Consider the following 21,534-nt stretch of genomic DNA (forward strand, 5'->3'; position numbering starts at 1 on the left):
GAGAAAGTCAATTATCATATGGTTTCACTTATTTGTGGAACATAAGGAATAGCATGGAGGACATTAGGAGAAGGAAGGGAAAAATGGGGGGCGGGAATTGGAGGAAGAGATGAACCATGAGAGACTATGGACTCTGAGAAACAAACAGGGTTTTAGAGGGGTGAGGGGAGGGGGGATTGGTTAGCCCAGTGATGGGTATTAAGGAGGGCACGTACTGCATGGAGCACTGGGTGTTATACGAAAACAATGGATCGTGGATCACCACATCAAAAAAACCAATGATGTATTGTATGGTGACTAACATAACATAATAAAAAAACAAAAAACAAAAAACAAAATTTCTGGGTATCTGTGAGGGTGTGTCCAGAAGAAATTAGCATTTGAATCAGTGGACTGAGTAAAGATCTCCCTAACCAGTGTAGGTGGGCATCATCCAATCCATCGAGGGCCTAAATAGAAGAGGAAGGGCAAATCTGCTCTGTTTGAACTGAGATACGTATCTTCCTCTGCCCTCGGACATTGGTGCCCCTGGTTCTCAGGCCTTTGTACTTTGGATTGAACTGTACCACTGGTTTTCCTGTTTCTCCAGCTTTCAGACAGCAAATCTTGGGACTTCTCTGCCTCCATAATTATGTAGGCTAATTCCTATAATAAATCACATATTCTCTCTCTCTCTCAATATATATATATTGCTTTTGTTTCTCTGGAGAACTCTGACTAATACACATCGTGAGCCAGATTTATTATTGCTGCTTTCATGTTAACCATTTATAACTTATCTTAACATACTCACTATCTGTGTCATTTAGTTTGTTAATGAGCTTTATTATACATTTAAGAAGTTCACAACAGTAATAGACTAAGTCATGCATTTCTTTTTTTTTTTTTTTTTTTGTATTACTAGTGGCTGTGGAGTGCAGCTTTGATGGGCACAGGTGCTCCCAGAGGTCTTATCTTATATGGAAGGACATAAGGAAACTCAAGTCCTCCATGTTTCTTTTTTTTTTAAGATGCTTTTTATTTATTTGTCAGAGAGAGGGAACACAAGCAGGGGGAGTGGAAGAGGGAGAAGCAGGCTCCCTGCAGAGCAAGGAGCCTGATGCGGAACTTGATCCCAGGACCCTGGGACCATGACCTGAGCTGAAGGCAGACAGTTAACCGACCAAGCCACCCAGGCATCCCAAGTCCTCTGTGTTTCTAATCATATTCTCATATTTGCAAAAGTATACTCAGTAAAAATAAAAAATAGATATAATTTTAAAATAAATATAGATGTGTTTAGTGGTAAGTAGAGTTTTGTCTATGTGTCTCGTGTTTAACATCTCTACTAATGTGAGAGCTGGACAGTCAATCCAGCTATCCTGTGTCATTCCCTTTGCAGATGGAAAAACAAACAAACAAGCAAACAAAAACAAAACTCAAGTTAATTTAAGAGAAATTAGCATTATTATTTAGAGTGAAACAGAACTCAAAGTTTTTAGTAGCATTTTGTATCATGACTCCTCATGATGTGAGGCAATCAAATCATCACCAATAAAATGTCTCCAATGAGGAAACCAGATCAAAGAGGTCAAATAATTCCTCCTCGATCACATAACTCTGAGGCAGAGCATTAGATCAAAGATCAGAAAACCTGGCTGTAAGTCTTTCTGTATCTTCCACCCAAGAGTCTTGTGTTTTGGAAGTAACAACATTTGACCTCATATGAATCACCACCAAAGAGCTTAAATCCTGGAAGAAGATAAGGGCTAGCAAAATTTAAATAAATCATAACCCACAAAAATAGCCACAATTTTGTCAAACTATCAAATAGCAGCTCCTTCTTTCTTTTCAGGGTTTTTCTTGCTAGAGTTCACTCTTGGGTTAAGAGTAAAGATTTAAAGAGTTTGTATTTGTAAAACCTTGTTCCGATTCAGAACTACTCTCAACAGAATGATTCCAAAAATGCTAGTTAGTACAATTCTAGTTGAGAGTAGAGGATACCTAAAGGTGTGGATTGTGCCAGTTGGTTTCAGCGCTACAGGCTTGAGGCAAATTCAAGTCCTAGCTCCACCAAAAGATGACCTCTGATTGAAAAAAAAAAAAAATAGAACTAGTTATGTTCACCATTGCATTCTTAAGGGCTAATACAATTCCTGACATGATAATTTTGAGTGAATGTTCTGCTGAAGCATGCCATGCCTGGGAGTGCAGTTCTTGAGGAAATATTCCCTACTTTCTATATCACATCCTGACATCAAGACATATGGGGAAGTTAAGTCCATTTTAAGATCCTCTTGGTGTCTAGATCCATATCCAGCTAGCCTGGATGTATGAGTTATCTAACTGTGTAATAGTGCTGCTGAACAAGCAACCAGGAAACCTCACAGATAGGCCACAACAAACATTTGTTTTGGTTATGTGTCTCTAGGCTGTCTGGGTGGTTCTAAGGATTTAAACTTGATTCAACAAAGTTCATTCATTTATCTGTGTTTGACAGCAGGGGTGTTCTTACATATTGAGGATCTGGGATATCTGACCAGGTCTCATCTTGCAGCAAGCTAGTCTGAGGATATTTTCTCAGCAGGGACAGAAAAGAGAGAAGATGAGAGAAGGGGAAAGTGGTGTGACATCTAGACGCTTAACCTCAACACTGTCACTTCTGTCATGTTCAACTGTCCAAAGCAAATCATATGTTCAGGCAGATTCAAGAAGTACAGAAACATTCTTCTTTTATGATTGGAAAAGCTGTAAAATCACATTGCACAGAAAACAAATACAGAGTGGTGATGGAGCGGGGAATTGGGCCATTTTTGCAATCGATATAGGACACCTGGGAACCCGAAGCCCAGCATATGATGCACGTTCCTTCTCAGAGTGAGTCATGGCTACAAAGCTAGATCTCCATGCTATTCCCCAGTAGACCAAGAGTAGCGATATACTCTCTAATTTCCTCTCCATTCCATGGTGCCCACCACATTCTCTCATCGTTGGCCTGTTCTCTCTGGCATTTTATCCAGAGCTGTTTCCTGTATACAAGGACAAAATTAATACCCATAATGAGAAAGAGGCAGAGGCACTGTCTTACTAAAATGGATGCCCAGCAGCCAAAACAGGCACTGATGCTGAACAGCCAGCAGCTTTGTGGCTGAACATCAGCCCTCCATTTCCCATGAGAGAAACTTCTCACAACTGCCTTAGACCCAAGTTCACCATGCCTCTGAAATATCTGAGGCAGAATTTTTTTTTTTTTAATTTCAGGTATATACTCTAAGTAATCCATTGATAATGTGAAATTCAGTACAAAATTCTCAATGCATATGTACCCTTTTCTGGAAAGAAGATCTGTAATTTCCACCATATCCTTAAGAAAGAGTCTAAGACTCAGAAAAGTTAAGAACCAAGACTTATTTGGGCTAAACTGATAAATAAATCAGTACACTCAAATGCCACAGAACAGAGTAGACTTCGCTCTCCAGCAGAACACTTTCAAATCCCCTAACAGGATATTTTTGATGTAATTTAGAGACATTTTAAGGACCAAAGGGAGCAGCCTCAAGGCAGGTAAATTTGTAGGGCTGAATCTCATACTTCTGAAGAGCTGCTTTTCCAGAAGAGTTCCAGTAGCCTTAAAATATTCCCAGCCTGATAATGTTTTCAATAATTTTAATTTAATAGGAATTTGATGATATATAAAGGCAACCCCACCTTGCATCCCAGAGCTTTATTTGTCACTGATCAGGAGGGCACTGAGAACCATCATAGAGAAGAGAAAGTACTCAGAAGAAACTTGAATCTAGTCATCAGGTAAGCACCATCATTTCTGTTCCACATGGAGAAGTTCAACAATGATTAAGATCATATTCACGTGCAATCACAGTCCTCCTGCCTTTTATTAATCATATAATAACAAAGGAAATGGTTGGGATTTTATAAAGAATGTTATTTACTTTTTAGTCAAGGCTGAATACTTTCTTCTGGGAACCTGGAGTAGACAAGCCTGTTTGGGTTGAGATCAAAGCACACATGCTGCTGCCTGGAATAAAGACAGAAAATACAGTGAGGGAAGAAGCATTTTTGTGTGTGTGATGAAAAACTTTGGGAGAAGGATAAAGGCGCCCTGGAAATTAGTCTTAGAACTTACACCGTCATAATTAAGTAGCGTTTACAAAATGTCACTTGACCCCAGTGTCTAATTTATCTCTCAAGATTCAGAAAGAAGTAACTTTTAGCATATTCTTAACATTTTCTTAGAAACCTCATTCTGAAGGCAATCACAGGCTGTGCCATTTCTGGACTTTCTGAGCTCCTCTCTCTTCTTTATTCCCCTAAACAGAGTCAGAAAGCCATAGTCATTTCTATTTCCCAAGGAGAGTTGCATCAATGATTGGTTCATACCCACCATCATCACACTCAGCCAGTCCTTGTTAATAATCCTTTTGATTAATCCTGTTGTTTTCCTCCCTCCAAGTAGAAGGTCTTTTCCTTCTATCAAATACTTTAAAATAGTGTCTAAGTCATTTCAGTATTAGTAGACCTCTAGGTCAGACAAAATATATTTTTAATTTTTAAAAGAATTAATTTTTTAATTTTCTTCATGTCACCAGAAACAAACTCAAATGAACAAACAACAATAACAAAACAAATAATACCCTCTAACAAAAATGTACCGGATGCAATTGTGACCTTAAACTGAGTCCTCACTGATATTATAATGAGACTGAGAACATTTTTCTACAAGTAAACAAATCTGCATTCATCTGTTTCGAGGGGAAAATAACAGGGGAGAGCACTGTGAAAATGCTCAAACCTAGAAAGGAAGGACCTAAATTTACAGATCCTGCAATGGAGGGGACCCTTTGTAAGGTGCTTTCCAGGTGTGATTTTATTCTCTGCTCATAGAAAAGCTATTTTACAGAGAGAAAATAAGTTCCTGGAAGAACTTTCAAAAACCCACCCAAAGACTCTGTTGATGGGTTTTGAAGAAAGGATTTAACACAGAGATGCTTGATTACACCGTGTGCAAAACCTCTGCTCTTACACAACAGATTTTGAATCAGGCAAAAGCAGAGGAAACTAAATCAAGATTGCAGGTAAGATCCTTTAATTAGCATGACTAAAATTAGCACCATACAATCTTTAAGAAATGCTTGAAAGTGCGATATGAAAAACAAAAACAAAACCTGCCACCTTTCCCTGGGGTCTGCCTAAATCCCAGAGGAGGTTTTTTTGTATTTTTTCCCTATAAAGGACAAATTGCCTGTAGGCCAGCATTTACATCTTATTTTGAATCTATCAACGACAGCTTGCCTTTTACACTTCTGTCCTTGAGAATGTTCTTCAAGCCCCAGCATCTTTTTCAAAGTCTGTCTCTTAATTTGTAGCTCAAATGCAGAAGCAGAATTTCCCCTCGAGAAAACATTTGGAGCCATCTCTTAATTTAGGGGATGAGTCAGAATCCAGCAGGGCCATCCCATGATTCTATAGCATACAATTCACTTTCTGGCATCAGACCAGCAAGACAGATTCATAAAAATAACAAGAAATAATAATTCTTTTAAAATCCCGTAAAAGTGAAAAAGACCGCTTAAAAATTCTTATTATGTTTATAGGCATCAATGGATTCAATTACAGCACTGTACAAGGAACTTTTAGTATTTATCCAAACATTTTCAATAATTTAATCATATTTTTTCATGTTGCCTAACATTTGCTGGCACCAGCAGCGTGCTAATCTCCATAGAGGCCCCAGAAATCAAGGATAATGAGCTCCTACTGCCAATCCACAGGAAGGTTTGCAATTTTTGCTGTAATGCATTGTAGGAAGCAAATTGCAGATTCGCCATCACTGAACAAACAGCTTGAAATGATAACTGAAACAAAGACGATGAAATTAGGAAGAAATGCGTGCATGAATCTATAGCCCTAAATTTAGGCCAGAAAAACTGCATAAACACAAAGTGGGGAAAAGTAGTCTAAGAGTAGGGCTTGTGACAAAGATTTAAAGATATTTTAGTTTAGGTTTAAAATAAATTATCATAATGAGGAAGCTCTCCAAAAAGCAAATGCTTTTTCGGGCTTTATTAATAAATGTAAAGGCTTAAGACAAATGATGGTTCCACTTGTTGTTGAGTGACTCACCTGCTAAAGGGGCTGTTCTCTGGAAGGAGACAAGACAATTTGGAAAATCTCCACATGGGGAATGATGAAAGGAAATAAGAATGCTTAATTTAATTTATGTGAGTGGACTTAACATGAAAATAAAGGACCACTGTCTTCAAATGTTTGACAGGAGGTCATCTAGAAAAAGGATTAAAATGCTTTTCCTTGGCTATGACAAGCAAAACAAAGCCCTGAAGGTAGAAATTATAGCCAGGGTCATGTTGGCTTAAATATGGAAAAGTTTCTAACCCTGGTCGTACAAGTGACCAAACTGTCCCCAGAGTACTGTCTTGGGTTTCTGGTGCCAGAGGAGAAGATATGGGAAGAAAGATGCTATGTCTACTAGGAAGTTGCTTCTAAATGACTTCTGTGTTCCTAGACTGTGAAGGAGGCTGAACTAAGTATATTAACAAGAATAAGCTAAAGGGAGAAAATGATACTTTTTTTTTTTAACGAATGTAACTTAAAAATGAGAATGTGTATAGGAATAAATCCTCAGTCAAAATACAAATATCCTATGACCGATGTCTTCACCGTGTTCTGAAAGTTCTCTTTGGTTCAATGTTTGCTTGTCTTTTAATGTATTTTGATCTTTTTGAAGATAAGTCTGAAACTACAAAGGGAAGCTTCTGCCTCACTCTTTTCTCTTTGACTCTGGATATTTCTTTAGTAGTAGTGGGTAGGATTAATTGTACAACCATGATCTCTCTTAGGACACACGCAGTACCACCCAAACCCTTTGTAACTGAGTAATCTCAAATCACTCAGGATTTTTCTTTCTGACTAGACTGACAAGTCAACTTTCTCAAATCCTCCTGAGTCTAGGTGATGGGGCTGACTCTCCAGAGACAGAGATTAGGGGTATCCTTTCCTCATCCCACAAAAGCTAGTCAATACCAACAGAACGCCATCAAAACATCCTTCGGAGGAAGTTCAATGTAGTTCTAAAGTAAATCATACATTTCTGATTACCTAGAAATTTACTATACTGTTTATATAGTTTACTATAAAAATAACAACAAACCTCTATTTTTGAGGAGTGTCAGACTTGCTGGTGCAGAGTCACAGGTACAGTCCTGAAAGAGGCATGATTATAAACAACATCAGTTGAAAAATATAAATCAGAATGCTATAAGCTGCTTATACTTAAAGATAGAGGAAATTTCCAGAAAATGGTGGTTTCCCACAATTACCTTCTGCACTAATCTTCACTAAAAGTGAAGAATATAACTCTGTGCCTGCCCATTATTGAGACTTCCAGAATGCATTCTTTTCCCTAGGACTATGTCCTCCTTGCACCATTCTTACTATAAATTCTTAAATATTATCAATGTCTCCTTTCTTTCCTTTTTCCCTCTACCTGTCCTTCCTTCACCCACCTTTTCTTTCAGTGACAATCAAGGGCTATTTCTCTGGCTTGTCTTTAGGCAATCTGTGTAGAAAAATAATAGAACTAGGTCCACTTATCTCTAGAAAACAAGACATTCAAGGGTCCTGGAAAAGATATTGAAAAACACACACGCACACACAATAATTGTATATAACTATACAATTATTTTTTGTATAATTCAACATGATGATATTTTTAAACAAGAAACTAATTATTCCCTGCGGCGCCTGGGTGGCTCAGTCGTTAAGCATCTGCCTTCGGCTCAGGTCATGGTCCCCGGGTCCTGGAATCGAGCCCCGCCTCGGGCTCCCTGCTCCGCGGGAAGCCCGCTTCTCCCTCTCCCACTCCCCCTGCTTGTGTTCCTGCTCTCACTATCTCTCTCTCTATCAAATGAATAAATAAAATCTTAAAAAAAAAAACTAATTATTCCAATAATTTACATACACTAACTAAAACTGGGATGAAAATTAGAGAATGCTGTTTCTGCAAAACAGTATCTGCTTTTACCAAGCTAGAAAGTATTGCTTATTTTTTTCATCATGAAAAGAAAAGCCTGAGAGCAGTTTCCAGCTCTCCACACCCTCCAGGTATAGGACTCTACTTCACGGCTTATCACCATGCCAACTGAAAACATCAGATTACCAGCTGAGAGAGCATGGCCTGTGGATCATAGCCTTCACCTGTCAATTTGAGTATTGAAACAACATCCGAGGACACTGATTTTTTTTAAATGAAGTCGGTGAAAGGAAAGGAACTGCTACTGTCTGAAATATTAAATTCTCCTGGGACCAAGTTAGAGAAACCTTCCCCAAGCTTAAAAAAATAATAATAATAAAGAAGGAACCAACAAATTAGTTTCAAGGCAACTGACACTTATTCATACTTATAGGTTTCATAAATGCTAGGCTGAGAATAAAAGCTTATAATTTTGGTACCAGCTCTCCACAGGAGAGACTAAACACAATTACAAATGATAAAAACTATATACACAGAATCCATTTCTTTGTTTAAAACTGTGTGTATTCAAAGCAGTGGGAAAGCTAGCAAGAGAGAAATAGTCTGTCCAGAAAGCCTCCCAGAAGAATGTAAGCAGTGCAGAAAAAGAGCTACTTACGAGTCAAATTTAGAACTCAAAGGTACCTTAAAACTATTTAATCCACACTTTTATTTTTCAGAAATGGAATTAAAGAGAGGTTGTGAATAAAACGAGTGGGCAAAATTCACATAGGGAAAAATCACACTGAAGCTCAGATCTCCTGAGGACTTCATTCAGAGTTCCTTCTATCCACCAAACATTCTATTTTGTAAGCACTTACTTGGGCCCTAACACATGGATGGTGGTTGCCGACTTGGGGAATCACATAAAGATAAATGGTCACCCTAACAGTTTATGTTATAGGAGGAAGGATACAATATAAAGAGATTTTCTAACACACAATATAAAGACCTTTGTGCCATAAAGGAAAAATGGTATAATCTCTACTTTATGAAACACAGCCTTTGAGAACTGGCAAATACTCAGCAAGTTTATAAACAAAGCCCATGACCTGACAGTTTGTTGTTGTTGATGATGATGCTGTTAAAATATACAAAGTCAGTATTTTATGGTTCTATGAAAGCTACTTTTGATTACAAATTATTGGGCCATACTGTTTCTTTTACCTTTTAAAAATTATCTGTTTTTCTTTTATCTTATTTAGCAACCTAACAATACATTAATTGTTCTGATTATGAATAAATTTGTAGAAAATTTTTTTAATTTTTCTTGGTATTCTTCTGGTACATTCCCACTGAAAAGTGATTCTGGTAGAACAATTATGAGAGACTCCTAAAATACTACACTACTATCTAAACCCTAGCACAGTGCAATACATTGCTTCCAAATAAAAATTAGTTAAGTTAGTAATATAATACACTCTAAATTTATTTAGTAGATCATGAAAAATTAAGTCAACCCTCATTATTCAATGAGAATCTAAAGGAGAATATATTAAGTACATATTTCCTTTGAAATGAATCTATTCATGTTACATTTTGCATATAAGTTTTACTCTTGGCTCTTATGCTATCCATGAAAATCTCTTCTGGAAAGTAATCTGGGGAGAAAAGCCAAAATGTGAACTTGTTAAAGACAATGAAGACAGTCTCGTGTATGCCAAGAAGTTTAGGGATTACTTGGAATGATCTTTTATGTTAAATGTTTTCCTTTGTTATCAGAAAAAAATGATGGAGATAGGGAGACTCTACAGTTTCATTACAAAATAAATTCCTTTGACAATTTAATCCCAGCTTTAATTTTATGAACATTTCAAAAAATACAAGAGAAAATTATTTCTTCATTTCTTTCTCTTCCTGTTATCAGGCCCCTAGAAAATTCCAGAAGTTGTTGGTTTGTAAAGCATTTTCCTACAATATGTCCTTTTTACATGTGAGCTTTATAGATGAAAACAATTCTTGATTAAATAAGTGGAAGACAATCGTTTTGTCCCCCATCATACACAAAATCTGGCAAGCCATTCCGGGATATTTAGATTATCCTACTAATCTAAAATCTGAAAACCACACAAATAAACAACAATAAAAAAGGGAGAAAAGTTCTGAAGAAAACAACAACAAAAATAACTAAAAGCAACTTAAAAATAAATATCTATGAAAGATCTTTCTTTTAAATTGAGTCTCCTCACCTCCCGTCCACAAACCATTAACTGAATTTGGAAAAAAAACAACCAATCTAATTTTTCAAAGTAGGGTAGAAACCATGAGAAACTTTCTGGGTTGCTGTCTGTAGGTTAAATGCCAGAAGTCTATTTTAAGACTAAATTTTGTAGTTTCTGTGAAACTCTCTGGGATTCTGCAATCTGAATTGATAAGACTAGATCAAGTGCAAATATAAAACAGATGCTTCTAAAATATGTCTGAAAAAAGTTTAATGGTATTTTTTTCCAGTTTTATTGAGACACGATTGACATACATCATTGTATAAATTTAAGGTGTACAGCTGGATGGTTTGATTTACATATACTGTGAAATGCTTGCCACAGTAGGTTCAGCTAACACCTGTCTTCTCATAGAGATACAATAAAAAGAAGAAAGACAAAAGGGAAAAAATGTGCTTCTTGAGAACTCATCGGATTTACTGTCTTAACAACTTTCCTATATAGTAGCCCTCCTCCTCCAGTCCCTTATGCGCGGTTTCACTTCTCATGGTTTCAGTTACCCACAGTCAACTGCGGTGCAGAAGCAGATGATCCTGCTTCTGACATATACTCAGAAGGTCAGTAGGAGCCTAATGCTAGGTCACAATGTCTACATCAGTCACCTCACTTCATCTCATCACGTGTGCATTTTATCATTACTATGTTGCCATCTTGGTGACATTGCTCCCTTATGGCACTTTTTTAATGGTACTGATAATGGTACTTAACCTTTCCCAGTTTAGTATCCTGAATGTTCATAATCAATAAATGTGGAGAAACAATTTGATCTCCCTTACTTCCTGTGTTACTATTCTCGGCTTGCCATAACAAAGTGCCATAAATGGGGTGGCTTAAGCAACAGAAATTTATTGTCTCAAAGTTCTGGAGGCTAGAAGTTCAAGGTCAGGTGTCAGCAGGGTTGGTCCCTTGTAAGAGAAAATTTGTTCCATGTCTCTTTCCTAACTTCTGGTGGTTTGCTGGAATCTTTGACTTTTTTTGGTTTATAGAGACATCGCCCAGATTTCTGCTTTCATCTTCACATGAACTTCTTCCTGTGTGTGTGTCTATGTCCAAATTTATCTTTTAAGTAAGGACACAGTCATATTGGATTAGGGGCCCAGACTACTCAAGTATGACTTCATTTTAACTTTACTAATTACATCTGCAAAGACTTACTATTTCCAGATAAGATTACATTCTGAGGTACTGAGGTTTAGGACTTGAACAGAGTAGATGTGGGACATGGGACGCAAAGTTCAACCCATAATTCCCAATGGACAAAGAGAGAAGTGTGAAAACTAATACTGTAACATAAAAATGATAGTTTTTCAATATGATTTCAGCTGAAATTCCAATCAGGTGATCATACTTGCAAATGTAGAAGCCAAAATAATGAAATATACTCATTTACTTAAAGAAATTTAGGTTTTGATATTGATTGTATGCTACTGATTAGAAGGTTAAATAAATGGTTAATAAAAAATATATTTTTTAATTTGTGGATAAGGAAATATATTTTTCCAAAACTTTTTCTCTCTTTTCAATCTTATTTTTATTCTTGTTTCTCTTTTTAAAATTAGATGTTATTTAGCTAGTTATAGTATAAAGTTTTAATGCCAGGGATATACATAATGTGTTCAGTGCAGTTAGGTCTTGGTTTGTCATCGTTTTGTTAAATTAATAGACAGAAAACTCATTCTTCGTAGCATGTATGTTTTGCTAAAGTTTACTTATCAAATTAAAAAGCAATACTTGGTACAATTTAAAAATATGCATACCAATTAAATATATTTTGGAAAATCCCTCCTAAAGAAGGAGGGGTTGATAAGGAGTTTACTATAATATTGTTTATAATAGCAAAACTCCAGAAAATCTGAATTGCTATTAAAAAAGGACTCCTTAAATAAAGCTATATTCACCTTCTGTAATATTACACAGTTATCACAAATAAAGATTTATATCCACATTTGTTGATTAGGAGCAATGCTCAATATATGTTTTAAAGTTAAAAAATAAGGGCGCCTGTGTGGCTCAGTGGTTAAGCGTCTGCCTTGGGATCATGCAGGTCATGGTCCCAGAGTCCTGGGATCATGCCCCGCATCGGGCTCCCTGCTCAGAGGGAAGCCTGCTTCTCCTCCCTCTCCCCAACTTGTATTCCCTCTCTTGCTGTGTCTCTGTCAAATAAATAAATAAAATCTTTAAAAAAAATAAAGTTAAAAAAGAAAGAAAGAAAAGAAAATTTCCAAGAAATATGCATTGTATGATGCTACTTTTATTTAAAAATGTATATACACATAAGTGTTTAGATTCTTATTTTATTTAATGGGTTAAAATTCATTCTTCTCAATAAGGCCAAAATGGTTATTAGTGTTGTTCAGATCTCTTGTATCCTTAGTGATTTCCTGCTGATTTATTTTTTGGTATAATTTTCTTATAGTGATGAAGGGACATAAAATATTCAAATATGTTTTTAGATTTCTCTATTTTCCCTTTATTTGGTCTCTTTTGCTTTTGTATTTTGAAGCTCTTTTATTAGAGGTATACACATCTATAAATGGTTATGCCTTCCTGACAAATCACCCTTTTATCACTGTGAAATTTTCTTATTTATCTATTAGAATAGACTTTTTCCTGATTTTTCTGATATTAAAAGAGAGATTCCAGCTGTCTCTTACTGTTCCATGGCATATATTTTTTCCATTCCTTTCTCTTAAGCTTTTTTGTATACAAAGTTTATAATTTGTGATAACATAAAGTTGGTTATTGCTTTGTAACCAGTCTGATAATCTTGGTTTTTAATTGTAATATCTATTCTATTTACTTTTAATGTAATTATTCATTAGGTAGAATTTGGTTTACCATTTTCTTATTTGTGGTCTATGTGTCCTATTTGTTTTTTGTTCCGGTGTCCTTCCTTTACTGCTGGTTTTGAGTTAACCAAATATTTCTGTATTCTAATTTAATTCTTCAAATGGCCTTTTAGCAAAAATTGAGAGTAATTTTTATAGTTAACATTATACTACTTCACAAAAAATATAAAAATATTGAGCCAGTGTAGCTCCATTTACATGTTTCCTATGTGGGTGCTATTTTTGTCATATATGAGTTATCTGCACATTATAAATCCCATTATATACTATTATGCATTTTTATTTTTATACTAAGTTGAACTTTTTAAAAAGTAAGACAGTATAAAAAAAATAAAATAAGAGGAAATCACAGGGGGAGATACAAATTATAAGAGACTCTTAACTATAGGAAACAAACTGAGGATTGCTGGAGAGGGGGATGGGGTAATTGGGTGATGGACATTAAGGAGGGCATGTGAAGTAATGAACACTGGGTGTTATATGCAATTGATGAACAACTCTACATCTGAAACTAATGACACGCTATATGTTAATTAATTGGATTTGAATAAAATAAGATATAAAAAAAGAAAAAATATATTTTGTATATATATATATCTTTTTACCATTGCAGTGCTTTTAATTTCTTCCTGTCAATTTAAGTATCCTAAGAGTATCATATTTTCTTTTCAGCCTGAAAAACTTCCTGTAGCATTTCTTGTGTTTTCCCTTCTTTGAAAATATCCATAGATCACAATCTGTTCATAGTTTTTGTCTTTTTCTTTTCTTCTTTTTTTTCTCTATTCACTTATCTTCAAGTTCACTGGTCCTTTTTTTATGCTCCCTTCAATCTGCTGTTAATCTTATCAAGGGAATGTTTTATTTGCACACTGCAATATTCAGTTCTAGAATTGCCATTAGATCATTCTTTATTGTTTCCATTTTGCAGATGACTTTTTATACCTGTTCATTCATTGTAATTGTAATCATATTCTTCTTTTTTGTGCTTGATCATATTTACAATAGCTGTAGTAATCTTTTTCTGCTAATTCAACATCTGAACTGTCTTAATGTTGAATTCTATTTACTGCTTCTCTTGGTTATGGTTCTCATTTTCCTGTTTCTTTGTGTGTCTGGTAATATTTTATTTTACAATGGATATTTTGGATGACATGCAATAGAGAATCTGGGTTCTCTTTTCCTCTGATGAATGTTGATTTTTGTTATAGAAGGCACTTAACTTTGCTGTATTCAAGGAAATATTTGAGTGTAATTTATACATTGTTATCTCCTTTCTAGATTTCCCCTCTCAATTTTCAGCTATTTTGACATGCTTGCACTCAACCCTCTGAATCCTAAAACAGTAAGAGTATGGCTTTCTAATTGAGCTGTAGGCACCCAACGCTATATGAACTTAAGTATCATTAAAAACAACAACAACAACAACAACATATAAATGAAAAACTCACCTAGTATCTCTTTTCTCAAGGCTTGAATCATTTGGTCCAGTTTCTATCTGCTTTTAGTTCCTCTCCAGTGCTTACAAATAGTTGTTGTTTTTAAAATATATTTGTTGATAGTTTATAACGATCTATGATAGTTTATAACTATAAATATGAATTTTAGGAGATTAATCTTACATAATTTATCATTTAGAGAACTTGGATTTTGTGTATTAATTTTAATTTAAAAAGAAACAAAATATAATGCTTAAAAAAATTGAGAATTTATCATTTAAAAATATATGAATGGATGGAGCCTGTTTTTTTTTTTGTTGTTGTTGTTGTTTGTTTTTTTGAGGTATAATTGACATATAACATTATATGAGTTTCAGGCCATGTCTTTATATTTGTGTGTGTGTGTGTAATTATAGCTATATTTCCCCTGTCCCTGGTGAAGCAGGGGCTTAAATCAATCTAAGCATTCAAATTAATCTTACAGAGCTAGAATTCCTAGAATCTTTTCCTTCATTTTATATAGGGAACAAATTCAATATAAACGTTATTCTCTATTCCTCTAAACAAAATCATAAAACAACAGAATATCAAAACATATCTCACTGGGAAATAGGAACTCTCAGGTGTTGTGTGTGGACTATAAACTAGTGAAACCTTTCTGAAAAGCAATCTGGCAGTGCTTAGTCAAATTAAGAGTGCATCTATCCAGTGATTTGGCCTACTGATTCACAGATGTATAGATCCATAGAAATTCTCAGAGACTCATGACTGTTGTGGTCACTGAGATGGTAGTTGAAAAATAAAACACTGCTGAGAATACACAAGCACTGTTTATGGTGGTGGGGTTTTAGAGATAAATAAAGTGCTCATTACTAAATGAATTAAGGTAAATGTGGTAGATATACATTATGATTTATAGACAGCAGTTGGAATCAATAAATCTGATGTACATACATAAAAATGCAGATATTATAAACATAGAGTTGAATGAGCAGCAGATGAAAGTGAGATAGATATTTCTTGGACAACAATATTTATATAAAATAAATACTTGATAAATCAAATTAATAAGCTAAATTGTCAGACACAAAACAAAGACTATTTTTAAACAACATACATGTATTCAAAGTCATGTCTATCAGACCAGAAGAGTAGGCATCTATGGAGAACGGAAATGGGATTGAGACCTTGAATGAAGAATGGACCAAGAAGAATGAATTGGCTTCACAGGGACCAATGATAACAATGTGCAACAAACAGAAGGGTAGGTTCACTTAACTCTGCCATTAAATCCACTCAAAAAAAGAAAATAACTCTCGTTTGAGCAAAAGAAAAAAAAAGGATAATTTCTTGTACATTTTAACCTTTTAAAATTTTCTGATGTGTAATTTGAAAATAGGAGTCTAAAGTCACATTTCCAGGAAATTATTCTGAGAAAAAATACATAAATATGTACTACTGGAAGCACATTTAATGTTCAGCAATAGGAAATGGTTAAATTATAAGAATATTTAGTCATTTAATCACATGAATCAAAGATTTAGTGAAAGAAAAAATAGTTATTACATTAAATAAAGAAATGCATACAAAACAAGAGTATTATAATTCTAATTTTGTTGGAAATTTATGCATGAATAAAAAGAAAATGAAAAGTGCCTCCAAAATATTTACAACAGTGAATGTTACTTTTCTCTATGTGGTTTTCTATGCATTTCAAAGCATATTGAAATTTCTCTAAAAATTCTTTTCAAATTATTTTTATTAATAATTTTTATTATATGTTCTTTGAGATGTTCCTTACCTTCTTTCCATTGTTTTATTGAGATATTTGTCTTTTACTTATAGCTTTACAGCTATTCTTTATGAATTCTGAGGACTAATATTTTACGGACCATGTGTGGCAAATATTTCCTCTTAGTTCATGTTTCTCCATTTTATTTATTTTCATAGTGTTTTCTGCTGTATACAAGTTTTAAATTTCAATGTCACCAAATGTATCAGTCTTTATTTGTATTTTATTCTTTTTTGGTTCATGGTTAATTCACTCACAATCACAGGGGCATAAAGATACAAATTATTTTGGGTGTATAGAGAGCTTTTTCACATTTATTTACAATTGACTTCTTTTTGTTTGTTTGTTTATGGTATGAATTCATGGCCTAATATTACTTTCTGTATGAAAAACCAGTGGTCTCAGCATGCAACATTCCATTTGTCACCTATTTGGTAATGTCACTTTTTTCACATATGAAATTTTCATAAATGCCTATGTGGTCTGTTTTTAGAAGCTTTACTGTCTGCTTCATCTTTTTATTAATTTATTCTTATGCCAATAGCACATTATTTCAATCACTATAGCTTTGTAACAGGTCTTTCTATCTTTTAGAGTAAGCATCTACCTCCATTTGTCTTTTAAAGAATTGCATCATGTATTTTCAGGTATTTTTCTCTATGATATACATTTTAGATTAAGTGGTATTCTTTAATGAAAAACCATTTATTTAAGGGTTTTATTGAAACTTCATTGAGTGTTTAAATTAATATGGGGTAGACCAGACGTCTTTGTGATTTTCAGATGAACTGCCTAAGAATATGGTATGCCTTCCCGTTTATTCAGGTCCCCTTTTATGTCCCACAACTATTTTTTTTAATTCCCCTATATAAAACAGATATATTCATAGATACTTTATTAATTATGTGGCATAATCAGTAGAATAACTTTTCCCCTAGCATTATCTTATAGAGTATGGAAAGATATAGAGTTTTCTATATTTTCCTGAATCTGTTGAATATGCTGAAGTCTGTCATTAGCTTAAATAATTTAATATTTTCCTAGAATTTCTATGTATATAGTCATATTTGCTACTAATAAAACTTACAGCATTAAAAATGCACACTCTGAACCCAACTGCCTGGGTTTATTTCCAGATTTGCCACTTTCAAGCCATGTGAATGTGGGAAATTTATATAACCCCCTCATGCTCCAGCTTTCTCATCTATAAGATGAGGAAAATAATAATATCTACCTCCTGGGGTTTGTTGATGTGGAATATATGATATATATTAGAAAAGAGTCTGATATATGGTAAACACTAAAATAAAATTTATTATTACTGAATTGGCTTGGACCCTTAAAATAATGGTGAACAGAAGTTGTAGTAGCAGAATTCTTTTCTTGTATCTGATTTTAATATATTTTAATGGCTTATAAAATTTCACTATTAAGATTTTATTATCATCTTTTTCATAGATATCTGGCAAATTGCAAACATGTCTATTAATTCCCCACCCCAAAGTGATTTTGAAGTTCTTCCATCAGGAAGTAGAGTTGATACCTTATCAGTTAAATCAGACAGGCCTTGTGATTTGACTTGAATAACAGAATGACATGCTTCCACTATCTCTTTCAACCCTCCCAGCTGTCAAGTGAACAAACAACCTTGAGTTAGTTTACTGTAATATAAATATATAAATATATATATATTTTTAAAGATTTTATTTATTCATGAGAGACAGAGAGAGAGGGGGAGAGAGAGGCAGAGGGAGAAGCAGGCTCCCTGCAGAGCAGGGAGTCAGATGTGGGACTCGATCCCAGGACCCTGGGATTATGACCTGAGCCAAAGGCAGATGCTTAACTGACTGAGCCACCCAGGCACCCTCCCCTGGCAATTTTTTTAATGGAATATTTTAAAACATTTTATTTTTTATTTATTTTTTTGCAAGCATTGAAATATTTTATTTGCTGAAATATGTATAACACTGATCTAAAAATTAAACAAATGTTTAATATTTCCTTTCAGTAGGAAGGAAAAAATGAAGGCGGGGAAATCAGAGGGGGAGACGAACCATGAGAGACTATGGACTCTGAGAAACAAACTGAGGGTTCTAGAGGGGAGGGATTGGGGGGATGGGTTAGCCTGGTGATGGGTATTAAAGAGGGCACGTATTGAATGGAGCACTGGGTGTTGTACGCAAACAATGAATCATGGAACACTACGGCAAAAACTAATGATGTAATGCATGGTGATTAACATAACATAATAAAATAAAATTTAAAAAAAGGAAAATGAAGCACAAATCATTTATTCTTTAAAAATAATTCTCTCATAGAATGCTTATTTACTTTTCATTTTACAATTATACTAAATCTATCTCTAATAAAATCAGAGTTGAACTATTTTATCACAGGCAAATCAAGTCATGAACAAAATTGGCAATTTATCTACCTTGCCTAAGCATATTTTTCTTAGTTATTTTAGTGTGACAAAATTACTGTGTTTTATAAATAGCTCTTGATTAGACCTTTGAAATAAGCAATGAAAACCAAATAGCAGTTTTTTTCACTATCTGATGTATTTTGATATATATATCTAATCCAATGTATATAACTAAATATATAAATATATATATATATATTATATATAAATATATAAATATATATAATAAATATAAATAAATATATAAATATATTTATATATAAATAAATAATAATAACTAAACAATAGCATCCTGAGATACCTCTTTTGCCAGGGATAACAAGATAACAGTGGTGCTTCAAAAGAGGAGATTCATTTTTAGTTTCAACTCTATGCAAGAAGGAATGAAGAGGGAAATAAAGGGAGCAAGAGAGAGGAAGGGAGAAAAAAAGGGAGGAAGGGAAAAAAGAAGAGAGGAAGAAAGAAGCAGCCCCTTGAGCACCATGAACTCTATAAAAGACAAGTTGTAGCCAAAATGAATTGTGTTTATAGAGACTGAACAACAATCCCAAACCTCCTCCAGGATGTCAAATGAAAACTAGGTATGACATCTCAACTTTGAACAAAATATTGCAGAACACTTAAGTAAGAAGTTAGAAGATGTAATCTTAGGTCCAACCAGACCATGGACTAGAAACATCATCTGAAACATGAAAATGAGGTTTCAGGGAACTCGGCCAAGAGGCTTATATCCTAGAGACACTGTGAGTTGGTCATGGTTCTTCAATGATGAAGATATATACATATTTTGTAAAAGAAGAATAAACATTAAAAACTGTAATGCTTAAATATCAGCTCCAAAATGTAAATTTTACTGCCTGGAAGTCAATAAGCAAATTGTCAAAATAATCTGTATGCTACCATAGTTAAGCTTACTTTATTTAAGGCTTTGACAAATGACAATTCATTGTCTGAATATGTAAGTGAATAAAGTACAATATGTGGACTCACACACACACACACACAAAAAACTCATGTTAAAGTAAATTCCAGACAAGCTACCATTTCAACTGTGTGTGTGTTTGTGTGTGTGTGTGTGTGTATTTCATATCTTTAACCAGAGTTTAAAAAAAAAAACACATTATTACAATACCAGTATCTCATTCAATAAAATTAATAATAAATTATTGGTACTATCTTGTACTTACTTGATGTTCAATTTTTCTTGCCTGACCCATAAAATGTATTTTGAAGATATTTGTACAAATTAGAATCCAAGTAAGTTCTACAAATTGTACTTGGTTATCTCTTAAGACTCTGTCTTTTTTTCCTCTCTCTTAAGACTCCTTTAATCTTAACAGTGCCCCTAACTTTTTAAACACTCAAATATTGTTGAAGAAACTGGGTCATTTGTTATGCATAATATCTCGTATTCTAGACTTGGCAGATTGCAGTTTTATGGTATCATTTAATACGTTTCTCTATTTTATGCATTTCCTGTAAACTCTTTTCATAATATTGATCTCAATTTCTAACCGCCTTCTATAAGAGTGTCATTGAACCTTTAATTATATTTGAAGAAAATGTTGTCATAAGTATTCAAAGAAAGCACAGCTGTTTTTTTCATATCCTGAAGACTTTTTCAGCTAAACATTCCATGAATGTCTTTCTAGAACATATTATATAAAAAAAGATAACTTGAGAGTGACCTCAAATTGTGGGAAATCATATTTTAAAAATAAGTTGACTTATCACTTAACTAGAATGCCCTATGTATTGTGGCCAAGAATGCCTTTGGTTACATTCACTTAAAACAGAGAAAAATTCTCCTGAAAGAAAGGAAAATAAAAATTCACTATATTGCAGTGAGATTTTTGATAATATGGTCATATATTTAATTTTGCTGAGTTAACCGTCAAAGATATTAGTCCAAAGTTAAAATGTGACTATCATATAAGATCAAACCATTTCATTTATTTATAAATTAAATTCTTCCTTTCCAAAAATCTATAAAAATTAATAAGATTTTCATTAGATGATAGATTTCCATATATTTATTTAGGATTTGGTAGGAGAGAAGAAAAAGTGCTCTTTAGAAAATTTTATCATTATATATCACATATTTTGCCAGAGTAAAAATTATACAGGACAACTAATTGAGGTGTGCCAAAGTCACATTTTGTTGCAGTTATTCTGGTCTGAATCATCCCAGAATAGGGGGAGCATAGTAATTTTGTGATAAACGTTTGTGTGGTTTCTGACATTGAAGATGAAAAAAATGGTATATAAACCAGGAAGTAAGTTCTGTCTGGCCAGTGCTGATGTGGGCACTTAAATCCACACATATCCTCACAAATATTTGTGCATAGAATACACACACACTACTCTTTGGTTCTTTGCTTTTAGACAACATTGCTAACTAGATATGCTTTGTAATGAATATACTAAATGATTGTTAGATAGATAGCTTGTTTCATATTCACCTTGAAATACATTGAATCTCAGGCATATAATGTTTTAATGAGTTTCATTGTGTCTCCGTTGTAGTCCAGGATGCTGAACTGCAGAGGTGTGTGTTTGTTTGTTTGTTAAGGCAGAGAGAGAGAGAAACGCACACGCAAGTGCATGCGCGGGTGAGCAGGGAGGAGAGGGGCAGAAGGAGAGGGAGAGAGAGAATCCTAAGCAGTCTCCATGCCCAGCACAGAACCTGACTCGGGGCTCTATCTCACAACCCTGAGATCATGACCTGAGCCAAAATCAAGAGTCAGCTGCTTAACCCACCGAGCCATCCAGGCGCCCCATGCA

General features: G+C 34.3%; 1 long non-coding RNA gene across 1 annotated transcript in view; it reads right to left on the bottom strand.

Annotated features, from left to right (window-relative positions):
- Positions 1-3,319: 3,319 nt before the first annotated feature.
- The window catches only part of LOC145720311 (uncharacterized), a 49,450-nt gene continuing 31,235 nt past the window's right edge, over positions 3,320-21,534 (bottom strand). The window contains exons 3-4 of the long non-coding RNA XR_014143228.1: positions 7,166-7,217; positions 3,320-4,015 (exon numbers count right to left, since the gene is read on the bottom strand). This is a non-coding gene — a long non-coding RNA (uncharacterized LOC145720311). The remainder of the gene's footprint in view (positions 4,016-7,165; positions 7,218-21,534) is intronic.

The sequence above is a fragment of the Leptonychotes weddellii genome, chromosome 2 (assembly GCF_054177405.1).
Source record: "Leptonychotes weddellii isolate Sample4059 chromosome 2, ASM5417740v2, whole genome shotgun sequence".
NCBI classification, from domain to species: Eukaryota; Metazoa; Chordata; class Mammalia; order Carnivora; family Phocidae; genus Leptonychotes; species Leptonychotes weddellii.